Source organism: Salarias fasciatus, chromosome 4, assembly GCF_902148845.1.
Source record: "Salarias fasciatus chromosome 4, fSalaFa1.1, whole genome shotgun sequence".
In the NCBI taxonomy this organism is placed as follows: Eukaryota; Metazoa; Chordata; class Actinopteri; order Blenniiformes; family Blenniidae; genus Salarias; species Salarias fasciatus.
In genome coordinates, this window is record NC_043748.1 from 9645413 (window position 1) to 9669131 (window position 23719).

A 23719-nucleotide genomic window follows, 5' to 3' on the forward strand; every position below is an offset into this window, starting at 1 on the left:
CTCACTTGCTTTGTCCACATAATGTACAGCCAGCACTTTGCTTTTAAAACATGGCGGGGGGGGGGGGGATGCTGCATTGCATCCATTATCATGATAGACAACTTAAGAGGTCTTGTCGAATCTGCAGAGAAACTTGAGTGTCCTTGTGTCTGACAGTTCACTGAAAGCTCAACTTTAAACCCGCTGCAAGTAAAAGTAACAGGATATTAATACTTTTCGGCCGTGCTTTTATGCAGCCTTTGGCCTGTTGTTTCGCGGAGTTACATGTTCTGGATGTCGTACATGAAAATGCAGAGACGGCTGTAAGTCGGCGTGACATGTGAGTTCCAGCGGCTACAAATGCATCCCTCTGTGTTTTTCGTCCTGCCTGTTCAAATGCTGCATTAAATGATGGATTTTTAGAAGGGACTATTTTTAGTTTCAGGTCACTCTCAAGTTGTCTCCCTGCTTTTTTTTTTTTTTCTTTCTTTAACTGCAGAGTCCTTATTATGTAGTCCTGAAAGTGTCGTGTCACATCATGTAAGTGACGCAGCGCGGTGAGCGCCGGCTCTGTGGCGTTGTGGACATTAGCGATAGCGGGAATGAGAACGCGGACAACATAAAATTTACCAATCAGCTTTCTCCTTGGGAAAAAAAGCAACTGAAGGAAAGAAAGAGATAGAACGAGAGCAAGAGAGCGAGTTAAAGATAGAATAAGAAGTGGAAGGAGAAGGAAAAAAAACTGAGCTCGGCTGAAGGGCTTTTAAAAAAGCAGCCTTTAATTAAGTTGATAGTGTGGTTATTAGCGATAAGGATTTTGCTGAGAAAAGTCGGTGGGCATTCTATTAACTCCCCCCTTTGCATACTGTAATTACTGTATGCAACCTCTGCTAATGCCAGCATTGTGACCCCCGAATCCATCCTGCAGGTACGCAGAAAATAACTGTCTGTCGCTATATGGTCAAGACGTATTTTTCTCGGGTTAAAAAGTGTTTCAGGTTTTCATTGAGACTCTCCATGCTGGGACAATGGCTTCGTTTGATAATTTGCCTTGCTCATTACAATTCTGTGAAGAAAATAAAAAAGGGAAAGTGATCGATAAATGTCTGGTGGCTACAGCATGTATACAGCTCCAAAAATATGATGGATCAGAGTCTGGTGACCACGATGACGGATTTCCTGTGCAAAACTGAAATTCGGAGCTGAATTATGTTAAAATGTCCCATAAAGCTGCAGAATCAGGTGATATTTCTTCACTGTTTCTTTTGAACGATGTTTATCACTTCAGACACGGTTTTTTGAATCAACAGCTGTTGTACACAAATGTATGTTTTCCACCTCATTATTTTAGCATCCGTGTCCAAATGTTCACGGGTTGTGTTTCTCTTTCCTCCAGCTCCTGCACTGCCTTTATGTTTTATTTTTTGTGTCTTTCCTTTTCCTTTCCATCTCTGTCCATCTTTCCCAGCCTTTCAACAGTCTTTCTGGGAGAATAGGCATACAGTGAGACATGTGGGGAGGATTTAAAAATAGCCGGAGAAGAGAGAATGGGTAGCGAGAGAAGATGGATGGAGGCGGGGGGGGGGTGGAAAAGGGGAGTGTTTCAGGGTCAACGTTGACAAATGGGTCTGCGGAGTTAGCCGGGGCTCCGGGGAGCACCGGCAGTTAGGTCAGCGCTCCCGAAGGGGAACAGGGAAATGGGGTTTTTACCTGCTGAAACACCTGAGAGAGAAGGAAAGTGAGGGAATGAAACAAAGAGAGGGAAATACAGGCGGAGATGGGCGGGCGAGTCCGGAGTATTTGTGGTGACAATAAGGTTTTGGCCTCGCTGTGCTGTTATTTAAAGACAAGAGGACGGGGGGGCTGCAGTGGCGTTCCGTGCAGAGCCGCAGCAGCGTAACCTTCACATCGGGACACTGTCATGTAATTCACCAAAACATCATCACTGTTTGTGGAAAATAACACAAAAAAAATAAAACATGACCAATATCCGGCCTCATATTGCAGCGTCACGGCATGAATTCTACAACTGGATCCATCAAGGAACGAAGAAACCATCAAAGACGTGGATAACTTCTGTAAAGAAAGCTAATGGTCGTGTGCTTTGGTGTAAAGTCATTATAAGTTTCAAGGGAGGCAACACAATTACTGGGCTTAAACATTTGAGCTCTCTAGTCATTAAAATACAGGGATACTGTGTGGTTAGAGACGGAGCCCTGCGGCCTCTAAAGACAAAGGTACTGAGGTTTTCACCCTTTCTCTGAGGAAGGCAGAAAGTGATAAAGTGATGCTATTTCAATGCGAGAGAAAACTGTGCGGAAATGATCTCCTGCCTGTTTCTTTTATGTGATGAGTGGCAGAGTGATGATAACTGGGAGGTAAGTACATCTTACCGAACGCCGTCCTGTACAGCCGGCCGAGTGCCTCTGGTGGTGAAAGGTTTCTATCTTTTCACCACAGGAGAACATGAAAGTTTTCATTAAAGTGGAGGAATGGCTTTTGGAGACTTTGCGTCAGTTGTACTTTTTTTTTTTTTTTTTAATCAGTTTGTTGCAGAAAATGATGTGTAAAGTAATGATCACAAATAACAATTAAAGTACTCAATGGGTAAAGTTTGGAAAAGAATCTATAAGACGTAATAATTGGTTATTTTCATGACCACATGATGCCCATATCGATCAGCAGAAGGAAATTTATTAAAAACTTCATTGAATATGACTTTGATTTTGGTAATTTCTGGTCAAATCCTGTTCCTAGTCTTCTTATGTCACGGTGGGATGGTGGTTCACAGTTTGTAAACCGTCTGGTTCAATCTGTGCTTCTATTTATTTATTTTGTTGAATCATTTGTGAATTATATAAATTCCATCAGTGGTTTAGAATTTATTCAACCAACCAAAGTAACTCACAGGAAATAATGCATCGATCCGCGAATAATTAGAACCAATTCTTTTCTAATTTATGTATGTCAGTATGCTGCTGTGTACAGTTTTACACTTTATTGTGCCAATATCCTCCCGGAAAGCCAACTCTTTGTCCTCAGAGTGATCTCTTTGCCCCCCAAACACTGTCTCTAGGTAAACCAACACTTTGTGAAAGCTCAGGTAAGCTGTCCTTGAGCGAAGCGATCCTTTATTCCATTCAGCTGCAGTAAACCCACACTCCGCCTGGCCAGCCCTGGCTTTCTGCACTTGAATACCGGCGCTCCTGAATGAAAAGAGGCCGAGGTTTCCTATTAAGGGGCTTGAATTAATGGAAATCACAGACTTTTCAATGGCTCATTTTAGAAGGCTGATGAGGAGTCATGATGAGGCGAGGTCTTTGCATGTGTTCGCTCGAGCAGCGTTTGTGGACGGGCTTTGGCGTGTGGGTGCAACGTGATCGAGCTGCTTCTTCTGTTTTTTTTTTTTTTGCATCCCTGAGTGTGCGTGTGTTTGAGATGTTAGCTTAGTTCAACCTTGACGAGGAGGACAGGGCATTGTTAGTGCACACCCACTGAGAAATACGCCTTGACACAGGGAGAAAGGAAGACTCGGCGCACATGCGTACACACGACCAGCACGAATGGGAAATTACAAAACACAATCGGCGTCTTTACACAGACGCACAATGACTGAACCCACTCGCAGAACAGCTTTTTTTATTTCACAGGACGCCTCATTAGACGATCTGCTGGAATCTAATGGCTCCGTCATATAGCGCCCAGGTGATGATATTCAGTTTAGCTCATTTTGAATATTTTAAATGCCTCTCAGCGCCGCTATAAGCGATAACCTCAAAGATGAGCGTGTAGATTTTAGTGACCCATCCTGAGGTGGTCACTGGGACACACACACACACACACACACAGTTCTCAACACACTTAGAGCTATTGATGAAGACTAAAAGCTCCCTCATTTAACTATGGTCTCCCTGCAGTATAGCGGCTGCAATTTATTGCTGTCTCCACACACATACACACACACACACACACACACACACACACACACACACACACACACACACACACACACACACACACACACACACACACACATACATAAATGATGGCTTTGCAGTACTGTCACTGCAGAGCGAGGCTGGCTCAGGCTATTCATTTAGCATTCAGCTCAATGCATGGGTGGCGTGTGCACGTGCGCATGTCCGCGCGTGTGTGTTTAGTATCCTACAGCCCCGATGGTGAAACCTGGCAGGTTATTTGTTCGATTGTTCGTTCATCTGTGTGTACTTTGCTACTCTCACTCGGTACATTTCTCCGACGGCGAGATTTGCCTCCAATAATCAATACGTCTCCACTGGCTCAGAAAACGAAGGTAGATAAAATAGTGAAGGACACGAGGAACGCAGGAGCCTCCAGTGTTTCACGTACAGTTTTTCCAACTCATTCATGTGTCATTGAACTTTGCACCATGTTTTTATTTCACACACTGAAAAGGTCTCGCAGTGGTCAGGTGGTCGGTTCTGTTGCCGCAACCCAAGAAGCACCGAGTCGGAATCCGAGCTCGTGTTCAGTGGACTTTCTTTTGTTCTATCTGTGAGTTTTCGTCTTGAAATTTAAGCTTCAAAATACACTACAAACACATATTCAGTCCACTTGTGCTGTCAAATGCCCACAGATGTGTGTGTGTGGCTGATTATCTGCCTCTGTGGGTTTTTCCTCATGATTGCATGTGAACTAATGCAAGTTTTTTTGTTTTTTTTTTTTTGTTTTTTTTTTTTTCTTTAAATCAATTGGAATTTGTGATCCGGTCAGAAAATGAAGACAAAAGAGACACGAGCGCCGGGTCCAGACAGCAGTCATGACACTGGGGAAATTGGTCATTTATACACAAAACAATTTCATGCTTGGCTTTACAAAAACACCCATTCCAGCTGGAGACTTTCTCAGCATTTAATTAGCAACTTTGTACCTGTCACCAACTAACAAATAATCCAAGCAGACTCTTCAGCGTGATCACAACATGCAGAATTGTTTTCTCCGTTCGGTCTTCACCCTGTAAACAATAAGTGAGGTATGAGGAATTTAACAGTGTCATAGTTCTCCCTCATTGATTAGTTATGTAGTGTAGAAGTCGTGGCGACCTTTTTTCCTTTTGAACTAAAAGAAAACTAATCTCATAGAAATGAATGGTGGCGCAAACACAATTAAATAAAATTAGAGAATTGTATACATTTACATTGGCTTGTTAGCTCCACATGATCAGAAGAAGAGCGCTGGCAGAGAGCATGTGCTCAGTAATATAGATACACTTGTGAATCCAGGCACATATTGCAGCAGTACTCTGTGAAACCTGCAGGAGGTTTTGTGGAAAAACAGATTTTTTTTTCTCTCCTCTCCTCTCCATGACTATAATATTCTGAAAAAAAGGGCTCAGTTGCATTCATGGTGGTCTGACATGTCTTTCTTCATTCTCCTGCTTCTTTGTGCTTTCTCCCCCAATTCCTGCTTGTCGCAGCATTTTACAGTCACTTTCTCCTTGTGTGTGTACACGCGCGCGCACACACACACACACACACACTCAGAAAGAGTTTGAGTTTGTTGAGGGGGGTAAATTGTTTTCAAGGTTCCCACTCAGCTTGTAGTCACAATATTCTTCCCAAAAGTTGTGTGCGTGTGTGTGTATAAAAGTGTGTTTGTGCACACACACACACAGGCCGCCCCTGTGGCGAGTCATCTGTCTGCTCCTTGGGGGTCGCTGGCAGGTGCTCTCTAAACAGGCCTCCCCCTGGACTCCGCTGTCCTTGCCTCTGTTTGAGGAAACCCATATCTTTCTCCCTCACACCTACTGTACGGTGTGGTGTGTGTTCTGTGTTCTGACAGCCCATACGTAGAGCGTCCTGCTGTTGTCACATGTAAGACACAGAAGTATTACGAGTTATATTACAAGTTCAGCAGTCTGTCTTTATCTAACAACCTGCTCTTGTCTACAGTAAAGGGTCTCATCTTCTGTATAAAGACATCCATAAGCTGGGATCTGGAGTAAATTTTGGGAGAAACAGTGTTTAAATCTCTCGTGTCAAATCACAGGTCCTAAAGATAAGGATGTTACAAGACGGAGTGGGTTTGAACAGTGCAGATCATCTCACCCGGTAATGTTTCAAAGTGCTGACAATTATGAAGTCTCGTCTCAATTCATCTCTTTCTGCCGGGATCGTGACTCGCTTGTAGGTATACAGAGGCCTTATCAGAACGCAGACATCCTGAATCAGATAACACTTCTCCTCCTGACCAAAGTGTTATAATTTTGCATTGTGTGTGTGTGTGTGTGTGTGTGTGTACCATGGGGACAGAGATCAATTCCACAGCATTGCAGGCAGCAGGGATAATGAGGCTTTTCCATTGATTAGAATTTAATTGAGAGGCAGCGATGGGCCGAGGAATGGAGGAAAGGCTATTGAAGTCACTCAGCGCTGTGAGGCTCCCCTTTGCACTCCTCCACTCTTCTCCTGAAAAGTCCTCTCATTCTTTTCACTCCTCTTCCCGCTCCCTCGTTCCCCCTGTCCCTCAGCCGCTCGTAGCTCCCCGTCCCTCCCCTCTTCTCCCGCCCTGCTGTGCCGAAGGTATAACGGACGGAGCAGAATTCCGCCCACCATTGTTCCTGGCGGCGTCTCCGCCTGAGCGCAGAGGCTGCTGGCAGTGATGCAGCTGAATGATAACGGAGTCTCACGGCGCCGGGCGCAATCAAACCCTTCCAATTTACAACTTAATTCAGCTCAGTTCACTCGCAGACACTCAAAATCTCCTGTGTGACACACACACACATGCACGCAGACAAAGCAATAGACTCCTCTGACACACACACACACACACACACACATAGCCCTCATCCACTGAGGCAAATTGGTAAACTGCCCTCAAACTTAATCTGTCTCTTACCTCCCTTCTCTCTCTTCCTTCATCTTTTCTCTCCATCCATCTTTCTGTCTTTCAGTTGTGCTTCCTCTCTCTGCCGTCTGCCTGTGTCGCAGGACTCTGGGCTACACTCTATCATTCTAATACAGAGACATTGCTCTGGTCTTGTACGCCAAGTAATTGATCCTCTTCTCTGGGGTTTTTTATTTTCCTCTGCCGGAGTGACGGCAATTAGAAAGATACATAGACAGACGGGCCGTCTTCCCTCCGTTTTGCACGTCAGACAGTCACTGCTGAAACTTGATCACATGTAGTTGTTGTATTTAAAGCATGCGTTCTTTTTCCTTTCCATGAAGTAGTTATTTCAAAGCAAATATTCCAGTCGTACAGTCACATTTATGTACAACATGTACAGTATATTTCTTCTGATTATATGTAGATTTCGACCTTCGCACATTTTCTTTCTTACACTTCTGCACATTTTATTGACACATCCCCACACTTAGTCTGCAGTTTATGTGTGATACCGATGAATAGGTAATTTGCCTCGGGCGAACAGAGCAAAATGTTCCCAAGGACAGATGTAATTGCATTTTATGTCCTTTAGTGGACAAACACAAATCCACACACACACACACACACACACACACATAGACACGGTGACATAAAGGGGATGTACTTCCATGCGTTTCATGAGTGTGTTCGATCTCTCAGACATCTTTTTGGTGTGAGTGTGTGCATGCATGTGTATATGGTGCGCTCCCATTTGAACAGAAAGGCCACTTTCACTTTAAATTAGGTGGAATTGCGGAGAGAGGGACGGGTGACAGTGAAGAGAAGGTGAAAAGTTGGAGATGAAAAAGATGGGATGTAGAGCAAGAACAAGGCGGGAGGAGATCAGTGAGTAAAAGAAAAGGGCATTTTTTTTTAAGTAGGAGCTGTATAAGGATTTTAATGAGGCCGGAATTGATGGCACATGATTGATACCGCACACGTCCAGATCTTAGGAAAAGAAAGTGTAACATTTCTATTATACCACAAAATTGATTTTGCACCGTAACCTTTTATTTTGAGATTTTGCTGCTCCTCTTTTGCACATTAAATGAATGTGATGAGAGGAAAGGGCCTCGGCGAATGAATAAAGCACAGAGAACATTAGCAAGTCAAATCTTTGGCACTGTATTAAGAGTTACAAAGTGTTGCCGCCTGCTCCGCACACTTTCTCCTGTTCAGTGTGAATCTCGCCACAGTCCGTACTGCCCTCCTTGCCTGTGTGCACACACATGTTCGGTTGTGTAAGATTGACCCTCAGAGGTCACGCCCCCTCAGGTAATGGCTCCATTAGGAAGACAGAGAGCTACCCTCTTGGCTCAAATGCTATCACTCTGCTTTCTTTCCTCTCTCTTTCTCTCTTTTACCCTCCTGGGTTTTTTTTTTCTTCTCGCCTCAGTCTGCCACAGCCTCTTCGTGGTCGTACTGTCACTACCTCTTTCCGTCCCGCTCGCTCAGTGACACCAAGGCATGTATGACACCGAGAGACAGCAACACGACGAGAGGTGTAGTGTCAGTTGGCTCATCAATCCATCATGTGCAATTTCATCAGGTTGACCTGTGTATGCGTGTGTGTGCGTGTGTGTATGTGCGCACACGAGCCAGGGTGTTCTTGCTGGCCTTGTGTTGGAGACAGTCATTAACCCTTTTACCCTCTCCTCGTTATCTCTCCCATCCCTCATCCCTTGTGTGTGTGTGTGTGTGTGTGTGTGTGTGTGTGTGTGTGTGTGTGTGTGTGTGTGTGTTCATTTCTTACCAGCATTCATCTTGATAAATCAGCAGGCCATCTCAATTTTAAAGAGATTGTTTTGGGACTTGAACTCATTTCAAGAGGTGATTATTCAGGGCCTTTAACTTTTCGGAGTGGCCTCGCTTTACAGCGCTTATCATTGGCTGTAATTGCCCTTTAAACACTCATCTTCAACCCGTGCTTTCCAACACGTTGTACATTAAGATACTAAAGGTCATAAAACGAATTTATTGAACGAATGTCTCGACAGGCGTGGCAATACTTGCCTCTGGTTGACTGATTAAACCCAGTCGCATAGTTACATTTAACTTCCTCTCTTTACAAATGCCTTCAACACTTTCATTATTATCTAATATTTTAACACTTTAGATGGAGCTCATGTAAAAAAAAAAAAAAAAAAAAAGATCCAGACTGGGATGACGTTTTCAGGAAGTGTCAAACAAGCGCAGTCATGCCCAGTCTTGCACAGGTGTAATATATTTTGAAGGGCGAGAAAGAGGAACAAACCAAGCAGAAAAAGACTTTGTGAATGGATGAGTGTACCCCACAGAATGAGAAAAATTCTGTATCATGTGAAAACACAAAAAAACATCCAGGAAACTTCCTTTGCAGGTATGATTGAATAAGCTGAAAAAAAGAGGACTATTACAACTACAACACATACAAACATTTCTACACTATTAGAAGAATACGTCCTTCCCCTCCCACCACTACCTTTTCTCCTTTAAAGGGCTGGTCGTGGTGATTTTTCACACAATTAGCTTCTTCTTCTCTCTCTGGGCTCAGGGAAACGAGACAGAGAGAAGAGGGGGAGTGGGGATGACCACACCTCCTTCTGCCTTTGCCCATTGTGTTAGCGCCAACAGCAGTGGAAACGGGACTTAGTCAGAGAAAGTGAGTAAGTCGGAACTCGAAGCCGCAGTGCTTGCCCACGCGCGCGCGCGCGCGCATGGCGTATGTGCGTCAGCCTCCACATAACCCTGCATGCCAGCTTAGACTATTCTGCTGACTCGTCGTTCTGAATACAATCACTTGAAGGAGCGCAAAGTGTGCAAGCGCGCGCGTCAGTGAGCATGTGAATGGGTAAATGAAAGAGGGGAAAAAAAAAAACCCTTCTTACGAATACTTGGGGTTCCTAATCTCTCTCACTCTTCTCCAACTGTGTGTGTATTTGCGTGCACATATATGTGTGTGCGTGTGTGTGTGTGTGTGTGTGGATTTAGGTTGCTGCTTCTCTGACTAAGACTGTGTGAGGGTGACGGTGACGTCACGCAGCGTTTCCCCTGGTTACGGCCGCTCGTTTTGTCACACAGGGATAGAAAGAGAGAGAGAGAGAGAGAGAGGAGTGTGAGGAGGGGGACGGAGATAAATCTAGTTAGAGAAGTTGGGCAAAAAAATAAAAAAGAGAGAGAGAGACTTCGCAAAACAGGTGCCGCACAGAAGGTGGCAGACATGAAAGAAGAAATCAGATAGGGAAAAATATGATATTCTGTTTGTGTCTGTGGAAGATTAAAGTAGCCTTCTGCATGGCAAGAAGTGAAGTTTGTCAACTGAAAGGCAAATAAGTGCAAATGCTTTTCCCATATTTTTCTCCCGTTGTTATTGAGGAAAAAAAAGTGCTCACTGTAGCTTGAATAAGAGATTAGTGCTGCAGTGGGAAACAGTGTTACATCCCCACTCGCTGATATGTCTCAGATGAACCCATTTGCCCCAAAGAAAACTGGAACTTGCGTCACAGACAACCGCAAGTAAACAGTTTATTCACATCTCTATGTTGGTAAGACTATCTATACATCTTTGACGTTTAATAATGTTTTCATATAACATTTCAGTATCATGAATAAATACCATCATTTATGAGAAAGGCTAAAAGTCCATATTTTATTTTTCAAAAAAGGAAGGTTTTCCTATGTAAACAGTTAAACGGTAATGCTTAAGATGAAATAAATCTTGTTGATATTGGTGTTGCTGTTCTCCTTGATGTAAAAAAATTAAAAAAAAAAAATTGAAAAGGTTTTTTTCCAAAGCAGTGAGTTTGAAATGAGACACTGTTTACATTAAATGTGATGAAAAATCTTAATGTTTTTGAGGTAATTCTACAGTCCACAGTTATAAATTGACCTCTCTTGATTGACTATGGGTCATGATTGCTGATGTTTATTTATGATGTCTGTAAAAACACATGTAATTAAATAGAGTTGAGCTGATCTGATCTGTGGTTTACTGTACGGACCGTGACATGTACTAGTTGTGACCATTTAGTTGGATATTAAAACAGGTCAGTGTCTGCCTGTAGGTTGACCTCGGGACAAACACACGCACAAATATTCATATGCAGAGATCGACTTGCTGTAAAGACAAGAGTGAAATGACTGACAGGGCAAATGGCCCATTGTGTAGCAAATCCTACGCAGCCGCTCTCATATAGACTGTAGACATACAGTACATGTGTTTAAGTCATAACTCTGACATACTGAATAATATTTCTTCTAGGCTATAAAATACATGCACATGTACACACACATACATACACACACAAGGGAAGAGTGAACCCATAGAAACACACACGCTCAAGCCTATAGTACCGTGTAGAAAATGGGTGAGTTTTACAGCATTAAATCCAATCGGCAGGAAGAAGAGCAATTGGTTTTGTCATCACACGCATGTACGCACTCACATGCGCACAAATTTTAAACTTCACTCCATCTTTTTGCGTCCGTACATGATTCACAAGCCAATGACTGCATGATCATTAGGTTGTTTTTCACCATCGAGGCAAAAAAAAAAAAAAAAAAGCACATGGTTTGTTTCTCCTGAAACACACACACATTCACACACGCCTGCTCGCACACATGTACATGCACGCACATGTGGGATTCATACAAAGGGGACAGCGTGGATTCAGAGCAGCGGCTCACACTGTGGGCAGCTGACAGATGAGAAAAGGTTCAGGAAAACCTGAAAGAACCGACGAGACAATACAGCGAAGAGATAAAGAGATATTTTGGGATACTGACAGAAAATGATAAATTGTGTGTTCCACCTTCTCCTCTTTCTTGATTCCCCCCTCCCCCCCTTCCATTTCTTGTGCTCTTCCTGCATTGAGACAGCGATTGTGAAACTCAGACAGTTTTTTGCTGCCATTTTGGAGGTGGCTTCTATTTTTAGGGGAGTATTTAGGCTCATTGTGTGGAGATGAAAAGTGAGCTAAACGCACTGAATAGGATGATTCACATGACTCCAATCCCCGCCGCACAAAATGCAGCGATTACAGGAACGAGCGGGGCTGTCCGTCTCAAGTGTTGGGCCACTGCTTTTTTTTCCTTTGGGCCAACAAACCGCTGCTCTGTCAGAAAGCCCCAGGAGAGCCAAGGTGACAGATGACATTTTCCAACGTGTTATCTTCCAAAGCTCCCCTTTCACATTCAGTTCAGAGGTCAGAGCTTTAACATCTGCCAGACAGTTCTGCAAGAGTTCTTGTGCATGTTCGAGAGTCGCTGAGGTATATCCCGGGTATATCCCAAGTCCCTGCTGTGTCAGTGTGTGTAATACTTTCTGATCATTAAAAAAAAAAGACATTTCTTTTTCATTCCAAGGTAAAATAGCAATAACAAAAAGCATAGTTCAATCAATCTGAGTCAAACATGGCCACTAAAGTGCGAGTTAACCTTTTGTCATTGCTAGTTTGTACAAATTCAAACATAACACATTTTGTTTCTCTTGGTGTGAGTCACAGCGCACTTATTATTGTTAAAATAAGCATTGAACCCCCTTGGTTGAATCATCAGTGCAAAAGACTCAGATGTCCTTTTGAAAATATTTATTTCTTTGACGGCGAAGTCAAAGCTACAAGCCTGTGTACTTAAAAACAAACAAAAACTATCAAGCAAAAGTGAAGCAAGGCGACCCAAAGTACACATTGTCAAGGCACATCCAACTGCAGTGCGCCTGGAATTCTCCCTCCTTGAACTGCTCCAGGCGGGAAAAAGTCAAACATTTCACATTTAGAAATAAGGAATGCACAAAATCTCATGTTCTTTAAATCGAATTGAATTTTAATTTACCTCTCTTGCTGTATGCTTTGTACACACACTGTCATTAAGAAGAATGTTTTGAAGGGTCTCCTATTCCGTCCATCATTAGCTGCTTTTCCACTGCAGAAAACTTGTATTGATTTCATACCATGAAAAATCAATGCACCATCTCAAAGTAAAGACAGCAGAACTGAAATAATTAAAATGAAGTCAGGGTAACCAATATTTAAAATGTTCATGCTACTCTTTTTATAGCCTGTGTAAGCAACCTTTTGAATATGTTTGATTTTTTTTTTTTTTTTTTTTTAACAGTGATCTTGGAATGAGGAGCATAAACGCTTCTCCCTCTTCACGAGGCGCTAAATAAGGTTGGGCTGTGCTGGACCCCCGTGGAGCTCTCCATGGTCCTGATCCTTCAGCAGCTCCTCTGTGACAGACTGAGCGTAAACGGCTTCAGTGCTGCTGGGAGCTGTCCGTGGTTCTGACAAAACGTTTCATCTGATACCTAACATACAGTATCTGCACATCCACCTCTTCATCTCTGCTGGTGTGGAGGGACTGGAGGCTGTTTCTGCTGGTGTTTATAAGGAGGGAGGGTAAACACAGGCTTTGGTAGGAAGATGGAGAAAATAAAGTATAGGGAGAAATGAAATAAACAAGTGATGGCTGTCTCATCATGCCACCCTGTGTCTAAGCACTCTGTCTCTTTTGTAGTCAAGACCATCAAAGAATAATAAGGCTGAGATTAAAGTTCGGGGAGTTTCATACATATTATAATCGAGAATATCCCTGGGAACCATTGTGTTATGACCTATACAACTTGGTTCAAGTCCCACTCTGCTTCAGACTTAAAGGCACTCTTCAAATTGATATGAAAGACTCACATTCCCAGAAAATTAAAGAGGACTCTATTTGTGTTCTGCCCTATCTAGTTGTTGCCAGGATGTAACATGTAAGGTGCCAGCGACTTCAAGTCTACAGCAGCCAATAAGTTGTTTTAAAAATGCATTTAATTTACAAAAAGCACTACATGGAATTCGTTTGAATTAACAAAAGAACTTCCAGGTGGATTGAATCCAAAACTCTATTTCCAGAATGTGAAGAATTCATTCATTAAATTAAACAAATTCTTCTCTTGATATTCATAAATAGCACATTTAGAAGAAAACGAGCAAAACAGAACTGGCAGTTCACCTCTGCGTCATACACAGGAGGAATAAAAGGTTTGACTTGGTGGACTCAGCAGGACCGTGTGTTCGGTAGAGACGTGGAGTGACATGGTTCTCCTTCGGATAGCTTTCCACTTCATCTCAGGCTGACATGGCCTGTCCATGCATCCAGAAACCAAACATCCAGGTGGACAAAAAACAAAAACATAGTGCTTGTTTCCTTTCAGTAGTGTCACAAACCCCCACATCCCCCCCCCCCCCCCCCCAAAAAAAAAAAAAAAAATGCAACTAACGATGAGAGTCCCAAGATCTTACCTGCTCTTCTCATGTGCCATATATGTGCTGTTCTCTCCAAGTGCTGATAAAAGATTCAGTAGTTGATTGCATTGCAGACTTTACTTCGTGTGAATGCTATTTTCTCTCTCTGGCTTTCCATTTATAGGGAACTCACTAAAACACTCCAAAGTGAAGAAGGTATTTCACTGGTCTTATTCTCCCAGATTAACAGAATAAAACACAAAAAAAAAAAATCACTAAAAAGGGAAGCTAATTATTCTAATATTCACAGCTTCAGTTGTCTCCAAATTCAAATGATTTCTCATTGGATTGAATCTTTTTAGTGCTTAACATGCCCACAATTTTCCTGTCACTTAATTTCTGCTCATTTCGAATAAATAAATCAATAAATCATAGTTTCCCAAATGTCAAAGTTAAAAACATCAATCAGGTGACCTTATGCACTGACTGGTGGATGTTGTTCCAGGGCAAATGAGCAAAACCCATGACTTAATATCACAAGTTTATTATTCCTGGACTGTAAGTCCTTCATAATCAGCACCTGTTCAAATGAATCGTATAACTATCTTCAAATTTCTTCTAATTGTCATTGTTCTTCAGGTGTGCCTGTAGGTTGAAAATTGTGCAAAATGTTTAGCAACATGTTTTTAAGAGTTGTGTTCACCGTCATTGTTAAACATGACACTGTGAGTGTGAATTCAGTCTGATAAATCCGACTCAGCCCGCAGAAGCAGCTGTGTTTGTGTCTCCTCGGCCTCTGGAGGGAGCTTTTCAAGGTCAAAAAAATACCCTAATGATGTGAAAGTGATGTCTCTAGGGTTGTATCTCGGTTTGGGCACGGAGACAACAAAGTTTAGGAGAACGCCAGCATCGCAAACGCTCATGGAGTTTGATAGATGTGGGTGTTTAGCAGAGAACTATAGTATACAAAATGCTGCTAAGTTGCATTTTGGGAAACGTGGGATGCAGCGTTTTTGGAGCATGCCTGACACTAGAGAGATAGGAGACAACAACAAAAAAAAAACTAAACACATTTGAGCATACTTTTATATGAATTGCAGACGTCTTGTTAATATCTGACCTCAAGCATTTTTCCTCTGCCAAATTTGGAGACATGTCGACGTCTGCTTTAGTTGTAGGAGACATAATGTGGAGGATATGTGGGAGTTAATGTGAAAAGTTGGAGAGAAAAAGAACGGGTCTTTGTGCATTTTGCTTGTGTGTTTTGGTCTGCTTTTTGCCCTACTGTGGCCAAGGCTAATCGCTTTCAAGATGCTATCACAGCCACTCTACTTTTATCGAGCCTTTATAACCTCACGATCAATGTATGGAAAAAAAAATCAGCCCGGTCGGAGAGGACACGTGCACGCAACACACACGTATCACCTTGCACACCTTTCTTTCGCCAATGCCGATTTTTTTTTCATCCTCTCGCATTTACAGTCCGCGCTTGCCCACGTTGCTCCCCGCTCTCGGCTACATACGTTAGCGCACCTACACACACACTGCAGGTTTATTCAGATCGATGCAGAGATGAGAGACGCTTAATTTATTCATCAGAGCGTCCCAGCTCGAGGTCCAGGTGTCATCCTATCTATCGGCATGTGGTGGATTTAAAGTGTATTGGAGTCAGCACTCCTCCCCTCCTGGCCTCCTGCATTAACACACTTAATGCTAAATCAACAGCTCTCCGAGAGCCCGCTAAGTCCTCTAACCCCGCGGAAACAGAGGGAGGGAGGGAGGGGAAGAAAGAGAGAAGGAGGAAAAGTAAAAGGAACTGGCATGGGGTACGAACACACACACACGCACGCACACACGCACGCACGCACACACTGAGAGGACTTGAACATTTGAAGTGTGAGATATTAAGGAAGGGCACAGCAGAGAATAAAACTCTTTATGTTTGAACAAGTGTTAGTTGGGGACCTGAGAGAGACGGGGAGGGAAAGTGCTTCCTCTCTCCGTTAATCCCTGTTTTTTTTTCCTTTCCTCCTCCACTCTCTCCTCTTCTCATCTTTCCTTTCTTTTTCATCCCTTGTTAAAATTAGAGCAGGGAAAGCAAGGCCTCCGCGGCATGTCACAGCGCAGGAGCCTAATGGCTAATCATCACAGGCTGAAACAATGATGGCCAAAGACTGTCTTGGGACCAGACTAAGCATTCGGCTCTAAAGGCCACGAAGCCGGGGGAATCTTCTCCGGCAATGAAGACAGGCACTTCTGAAAGAAACACATGACAATACAGAATATATCTTCATGTGATGAAATTGCTTGCGGTTAAAGAGCTAAGCTGCGTATCTTATCAAAATTCAGCTTTTCATTTGAGAAAAGCGTCTAGAGTACGTAATGTGACAGAGAAATGGGGACTTTTTTTTTTAATTGGGTATGTTTAATTTGCATATGTCAGGTGACTGTTATCGATTTTTTTTTAATCAATCATCACTTCTTTCTTCTTCATTTCCATCTGGATCATCAATGCACTGCACTTCTGAGGAGAAATCACAGTTTTAAATGCATGGATGAAGTTACATTTGTTAATAATCAAACCCACCATTTTGGACTTGAGTGTCTTATGTAATACTAAAGATATGTAACATGTAACAAGCCCGGTTTCCACATGGTGCAATGCCTCACGCTCAGTGCGTGACAGTTTGCAGCGCTGCTCTTACAGAACTCTTTGCTGAATGGCTATATTTTCTAACCATTACCCTGCATTCAATAGGCATCCGTTATGTACCGAGACCGATTTGAATGCAGTTCAAAAATATGACTGGATATAAAGTGGTTTATAAAAAAGGAGAAAATAAGTCTCTAAACGCCTTTGGGACATAGTGGTTAGCTGTTTATTTTATTTTATTTTTTTTTTTTTTAACATCAGCGCCTTGTTGCATGCTATGCTAATTTGATTCCATGTTGTTCCTATATACAGTACATGTACGACTCAAAGGTCCACCCTAGCCTCGGGGGAGTGTTGGAGACTGACGATGAAATGTTACTGCTGTCTGTGCTCCCATATTTGTTGGCGTCTGCCTTTAAATGTCTGCCTGTGCTCTGTGTTTATGTCTGTGTGTGCATGTGTTGTGTGATGGCGGGACTGCTGTTGGTGCTAATGGATTCACAGAGACAAAAAAAAAACAAAAAAAAAACCTTGCTGGCCATGATGGCAGCAGGGGTGTGAATGCAACACAGTGATTGTGTGTGTGTGTGTGTGTGTGTGTGTGTGTGTGTGTGTGTGTGTGATTGTTGTTCAGTGCGGGGAATAACAATGTGCACACTTTCGTCAATTTAGAGCAGCGGGAGTGAGAACGAGACAAGGGCATGATTGAATTGAGAAGGGTGTGGGCTGATTGGGAGTAAAAAGAGGGAGAGGGGAAAGAAATTGATGGGGGGGGAGGGGGGCAAGAGAATAGAGGACGCTGCCTTCCCCGTTAGAGCGATAGAGGCAGAGATGCAGGGTGATTAAATAGAGAAATTGGTGTCAGACAGAATGATATGAGAGGAGAAGAAGGAAAGAGAAGAAACAGGTGAACAATAAGAGGAGATGTATGGATGGAAGACTAATGGTGAAAGTGATGGATATGCAGCTATGCACGGGAGTTAATGTACCCCACTCGCTCAGACAGACAGCAGCAATGGGGGGGGGGGGGGGGGGGGGGGGGGGGGCGATGAAGGAAAGGAGGATTATTAAAAGGACACCAAACAATGTCAAGGAGGGCCAGTAAGATGAGAGCTAAACCTGATGGGTGAATGTTAAGCAGGGGGGAATGAACCTGTGTTTATTTAACCTGTTCAACATGCAAATGAAAGAGATTTGATGTTAATTTTCAATGAAAGGAAGACGTCAGATAGGTCAGGAAATGATAAAATGTACATGTGTAAATTTACTGTTTCTTGATGAAACTAGATTGATCTCAATCCATTTGAAAATAGTGGCCAATAAAGTTTTACTGTTAAAACATACAGTGAGGATTGTTTTGAGCATCGCAAAGATAATCTGAAGCCAACATTTCATTTTTAAATCATTTATGACGCATTAAACATCCAACCAATGACCCTGCACATACATGCTCAACTCAAACAAATGTTCTAAAATATAGCATGCTTATCACACACATAAAACACAGGTTAATAATGCAGCTATACACAGGAGTTAATGTACCCTGCTAAATAATCTAATTTACAGCACCGGCGCTTGCATTGGCACGGCCTTAGCCTTTTGTCTTTCCGATGCGTTTCCCTGCTTTGCGTGTCGGTGTCGACATGCTTTTGTCATTTTGGTGGGCGCTTGTTTTATGTCTCTGTGACTGTAGCTAATTAAATTAAGTGTTGAAAACTGCATATATATTTAATGAATTCTTCTTTGATGCCATTTTGAATAAATGATAAAACTGAAATCCACTGTGCTCCCAAAGGGAAAAAAAAAAGTATACCAATGTCACCATACCAGCTGGCTACTGATGCATTATGTACATTCTATATACCGCAGTATAGCATTTAACTCAGTGTGTGATATGGCGACAATAGTGTTTCCATAAAAAAAGGAAAAAAAAGAGAAGAAACTGGGCCTTCAGAGGTTGTTTCAATGTTAAAGATAAGGATGGAAACGTTGGTCAATACTCTTCCCTGAAGCTAGAACGACACAATAAAAATATGCTCTCTGCAGTCGGTGCAGTTCAGTTGTTTGCAGCAGCAGAAATGACCCGTTCTTAAATGTCTGGTTAAGGGCACATTATTTATGTGCACGTTATTAAGACAGACCGCTCAGAGGGAGACTGCGTGCAAGACTGAAAGAGTCACCTTACCAAGTAATTCATTACTTTTCAAGTGGTAAACTGTACCAACGTTAGCTGTATACTGAGGTTGGTGGGAATAATTTCATTTTACTTTCATCTGGCTGGGGGGGGGGGGGTGTTCTGTGTGTGTGCATATCAGCTGTGAGCTGTTCTGACTTATGAATCACTAACTGAGAATAATGCGTGGAAACGAGATCAGCATCTGCAAGTAAATTTGTTGTGATACGTCATGAAAAGGTTAAACGTTGTTCCCCTCCTCTTTCCCCTTCTCAATTCATCACATTCACGGCGTTCCCCTGCAGAACATCAATAGATACAACCCCTCTCATCCCCGCTTCCATTTCCCTCTACTTAACTCTCCAGCACTCAGTTTCAGGCTTTTATTAATACTGTTGAGTATAGTCTTTAGCTGGAGTGCGTCTGTACTGTATATATCGCTCCGCGGCCCGCTCCGTGACGCAGGAGGATTGATTCCGCTGAGATACAATCAGTCATCATTGTGCGGAGCAGAATGGGTCCAACCTGAGCTGAGCACCGGGGGCCGGTGTGGGCCGCTTACAGCTGTGTCACACAATATTTGGAGCAGCAGAGTGTGACTTCGCCGTAATGCAGAGTGCCAAACCAGGCGAAGTGCTGCGCTGTAATGATGAGGAAAGCACGCCACGGTGGTAATTCTCCAGAGAATGCCCGTAATGATGATAATATGCATTAAGACAGAAGCATCTGCATCTGCGGCTTTTATGCTATGGCTCCCAAAGCCGGTTCATCCATTGCGTAGTTAGCTTCAAAATAATTTGCATGCATCAAGCAGACAATCAAGAGAAAATGGAAAAAAAGGTCACCAACTAGCTGCACTCACCAGGAGCGTCGCCATAGCAACCCGTGAAATACAGCTAGTATTATGAGAGTTGTCGTTGCTCTTGGAATGCCTCTTTGACCAATTGAATTGCTCGGTTGAAACTACCCAATGTATAATTTACTATCATATCTTTTACTCGTGCACAGCTGTGCCAGTGTCTGGTTTACTTGGCTGGAGCCGAGTCGGGATGAGATGGTGTGCTACATTACAGCCGCAGCCAGTTCGACGGAGAGGAGGGGATGAGCCCTCCTTTTTATTTATTCAGCTTTAATGTTGAGCGGGACAAGTTGGCTGCACCCATTTTGTCTGCGTGAGAGAGTTTGCCTGCCAGCCAATCAGGGGGAAAATGCCGTCCTTAACACTATAGGTTACATCGGAGAAGCTGCAGGAGGAAGTTTGAGTTGAACCGGGTCAGAAATTTCAACAGGTGGAGAAACATTCGTATGTTAATGATGTTGCAGAATTCGTCCTGACAGTCACTCTGATTGAGCTTGAATGAAATACACCAACCAGTTGAGACCGTTGCAGGAACTTTCCTCCTCCACAATGAATCCAGGGTGGAGCTAACTGCATCTTCCATTTTCAGTTCATTTCTTTGAACGCAACCGCTACATACAAAAAAATGTAATCCACGACAGTCATATCAGTGCACATCTATTATTTCAAGAGATGCACGCCACGCCATCTTGCACCTGGCTGTTGATCTATTTAGTGCATCGTTGTGCTGGCCTTTTTCTAACATGTGCTGTGCTTTGCTCAGGCGCTCCGGTGTGCTGTGTGCGGCGTGTGACGACGAGTCTATAATTCATAGACATATGCAGTCTTCCCTTTGAAATCTATCCATAATTGATTGTGCCAGTCCCACAGTGGAGATGGTTGGGGGGGCGGGGGGGGGGGCTATCTATCGCCATGACTCACTAGTGAGCGCGTGTGTGTGTGTCAACGTGTGTGTGTCAACGTGTGTGCTGGTGAGCATCTGGGTGTGTATGCTCATGTGAAAAAGAGACTTGAAAGAGGTTGGAGAAAGACTCCTAATGTGAGAAAAGAGCATGGCGCAGTGCAGTGTAAAGTGCAGTCTCTCTCTCTCTCTCTCTCTCTCTCTCTCTCTCTCTCCCTCCCTGCCTCCCCCCCTCTCTCTTTCAAATACCTCCCTCCTGGCTTTCTGACGGAAACAAAGGAGCTTTACTCACCTCTCTCCCTTGTTCACTTTCTCCCCTGTTCATACCCCCCCCTCCTCCTCCTCCTCCTCCTCCTCCTCTTCCCCTCTCCTCCTTCCCCACTTCCCTCCTCTTTCCTCTTTATTTCTCTGGCTGCATTTCTGTCATATTCTATTCTTTTATTCTCCCTCCCTGCCTCCCTCTTTTCTCTTGCTCCCCGGCTGTTTTTGCTCTATAGCTAAAATGGGTCCTCCGTCAGTGGCTTTGGAACCATTAGACTGCTCTGAATGGCCTTGCCAATGTGCTCATTTGATTTATTCTTTTTATTCTTTTTTTTTTTTTCTTCTTCTTCTCCACATTGCACCAGGCGATGAACAAAGCAGCTGTACTGTGACGTGACGGCGTTCTTGGTGGCTACCTGTGCCGTAGCTCCCTCCACTCGCGCTGTGATGTAACTTGTGGTAACTTGGTCATAGGATGAGTGCGATTCTGTGTCGTAACACTTTAGTGAGTAATGAATGTTTAGGGGAAAAAAAATGGTTTCTCCACTTCAGGCCATTGACCTGCTTCCTTGCTGGATTCCACAATTTCAAACACAGAGTAATGCGGAAGACCTGGAAATACAGTGTTTGTTGCCCCTCTGAGGTAATGTTTGATGTGAAAACAAAGAAAATCCTAACAGGCTTTTTTCACTGGTGTCAAACTAATTCCAGTTGAGGACCCTTCAGATCTCACTCGGGGATGACCAGTATATTAATAGCATGATGAGAAGTCAAATTTTTCTCTTTTTTTTCAGGCATTCTTAATAGTCTGAGAGCAATAGCATTTATTGCACATCTTGATGAGAATCACAGTCTGATGCGCTCACATGTTTGAAAAATCCTGTTGCATCTGTAAGTTGTCTGCAGCCCTCAGAGGTCACACTCTTCAATTCAACCTTAAGTTATTGATTTTACACTGATGTTTTTTTGCCAGCAAAAAGTTAAGTATCTATAACTTTCAGCTGCTGCTGAGTCTGATTATAATACGAACAAAGTGGACAAATTTGTGGACAAGTTCCTTTTCATTTTCACATTTTACAATATGATCCCAAAGGGTTTTTAAGGCCGCTGGCCATATGGTGGTAATCTATACAGATAATATGAAATACTGCAGAAGATATATTGTATTTGAGTTAAAATGAAACCACAATTTAAAGTCTGCTGCTCAATAATTGTGGAAAATAAAGTTTCAAATAAATTCTTGGATGGTGAATCTGACCTGACAAGCGATGACGACACTGAGTTTTCCTTTGCCCACTCTGTGATGCATTTAGAATAACAACTTGCAATAGCTTTTTTTTTTTTTTTAATCTCTTCATCAATTAAAAATCAAGCCTTGGTTCACTGACCACCAGACTCTATATGGCCTCACATCTATAGCTGCTGCTGCTGCTTCTTCTAATGACAACACATCAGGAAATTTGCATTATAATGATCCAGAGGCCGCACCTCCAGCCAATTAGAGTTGCTTGTCATGAATAATGTAAATGTTATATAATTAGCTTCCAAAATAGTCTTGTGGAGGACAGAGGGGACTCCAGGCTGTAGGATGATGGATTTAAACATTTATATATGAAATCTATCAGATATATATTCACAGTTTTATAAAAATACAGACTATATTTCTTATCAATAAGTACAGTTTAGCAATGTTTTCTAATTTTACTCAAAAACTGCAACATAATGCAGTGGTCAGCACTTTCATCCCTATCGCAAAAATGTCCTGGGATGAACATGTGGGGACTTTTTGGGTGGAGTTTGCATGTTCTCCCTCTGCATTTGTGGATTTTTTTATGGTTTCTTGTAATCAACACTCAAATTACAATAATCTGTTGTTGAAATAAAGAGACAAATTATAGAAAAGGTACATTTTTAACAGGGGATGTGTGTTAAATTACCATATTCATGAAACGTCCTTCTCGCAAGAAATCGATGTAACTGTAATTCACAGTGGTTTTTGTGAAGTGCACTTAGCGTCAGGCTACAGTTTCGTCTCTGAAATGGTCAAATGATGGCGACGCCGGCACGGCCACGTCAGCACAGCAGCGAGGAAGACTTATATTACAGGAGGTTAAGTAACATTGAGTTATAGGCCTCTGAGAAGTTAACGCAAGGTAATTCCAGAGGTGATGCGGAGGTGAGTTTGGGTGTTCGTCAGTGTGTGGCTGAGGGAGACTGGGCTGATGGCCCAGGGAGCTAACGACTCCATCTGCTCTGCTCACACACACCATTAAAACCACAGCTGGAGACACACCTCTGCATGTCTGTGTGGCTCTCGCGCTGCTTTCTTTCCACTGCAGAGTAAAACTGCCCTAATAGCATAAAACGACTCCCCCCCAAAAAAAAAAAAAAAAAAAAAAAGCTGCACAACAAACAATCAACAATGAAGAAAAACAGTTCAACAATATTATATTAACTGATTACCAAATTACACAGTACCTGCTATGCATCTTGTGGTTTTAATTGTTAATGTCCCTTCTGTCTGGTGCTGGAACAGCTTGATACATATTTTCAGCTTCATTTGGCTCTTGCTTTCTCTCTCCTGCTGTCTCTGCATCTATTTTTCTCGTTTACTTGCAATATCAGTCTCGTCTCCTCTTCTTTGTCAGTAGGTTTATGTCTCTGTGTACCTCTATTTTTTTCTCCATCTTTTTTTGATAACCCCCTCCCTGTTACTGGCCTAATTTCTCAATTTTTATTTATTTATTTATTTATTTTTTCTTACTCCCCGCGCTTCCAT

The 23719-nt window shown here is 42.8% G+C and overlaps 1 protein-coding gene across 2 annotated transcripts in view; it reads left to right on the plus strand.

Moving 5' to 3' along the window:
* The window catches only part of grin2aa (glutamate receptor, ionotropic, N-methyl D-aspartate 2A, a), a 125887-nt gene that overhangs the window by 22438 nt on the left and 79730 nt on the right, over positions 1-23719 (plus strand). The window lies entirely within an intron of this gene.